Below are 1,018 nucleotides of genomic sequence, written 5' to 3'. Positions count from 1 at the left end.
AGTTTGGGATTATTTTCATCTGTTTTATACAGTATGTTTCCAAAATAAAACTGCTGTTTTACAATTTGAGAATGTGGTAGTTTATTGAAGTTGATTGTAAAGCCATTGCTACCAGTCATTTGATTTTTAACCTTTATAATGTAGGCTACAGTGTTGATCTAAATGCAAACTAGACTCTCATTGAACGTACAGTTGTGTAGTCACCCATGTTAAAGGTACGACGGTGAAACAACGTCGCGTTATCAACGTTGATTAACTTTGCAAAATCAACACCTAATTCAACGTTAATCCACCGTCTACAGAACGACCATAATTCACCCATGATGAAGGTAAGATAGCGAAACAGCGTCGCGATTTCAACGGTGAATCAACGTCACCATATGAACGTTGATCCAATGTGCAAAATCGAAAGGTGATTCAGCCCTGGTGCCTGACGTTGTTTCAACGTTGAAATGCCGGCTGGGATGGTTTCAGTTTAATATGTTGCAGGCCATATGTGTCTATCAATACACTGGAGAATACAGCAAACATAAATGAAAATAAACTATTCTAAATAAAGGTATTCCTAACAAGCAACCATATTTGTTAAAATAAGACCAAAAAAACGGGATTTTTTTTCACGCAACTTTACAAAAAGAAGAAAACAAACAAAAAACTTAACAAAAAGAAGTCCTCAACAACTCCGTCCCTCGTGCGCAGGCGGCTGAGAGAAAAGTGTGAAGGGACCGTCTGCAAAGTGAAAAACCCGAAAAGCGATACTACAGAATAGTCAATAACTTGAAGGTTACACAGTCACCACATTCAGTTTAAACATCCGTGGTCTCCCACTGAGTTAAAAAAAAAAGCGCTGTTGCAAAATGTTTGAGTTTTTAATTATGAAAAATATTCAATAACTTCACTCTACACCAAATTTATGTTTCTCTCCTGCTGGTTATAGCTACAACAGTGATGTGTAAACTGAATTTAATAGCACTACACAGCATAACAGTGAAGTTATTGCATATTTTTCACACAAAAA

This window comes from Cyprinus carpio, unplaced genomic scaffold (genome assembly GCF_018340385.1).
Source record: "Cyprinus carpio isolate SPL01 unplaced genomic scaffold, ASM1834038v1 S000006629, whole genome shotgun sequence".
Lineage (NCBI taxonomy): Eukaryota > Metazoa > Chordata > Actinopteri > Cypriniformes > Cyprinidae > Cyprinus > Cyprinus carpio.
The sequence above is the reverse complement of the archived record's forward strand: the minus strand, read 5'-3'. Positions refer to the sequence as shown.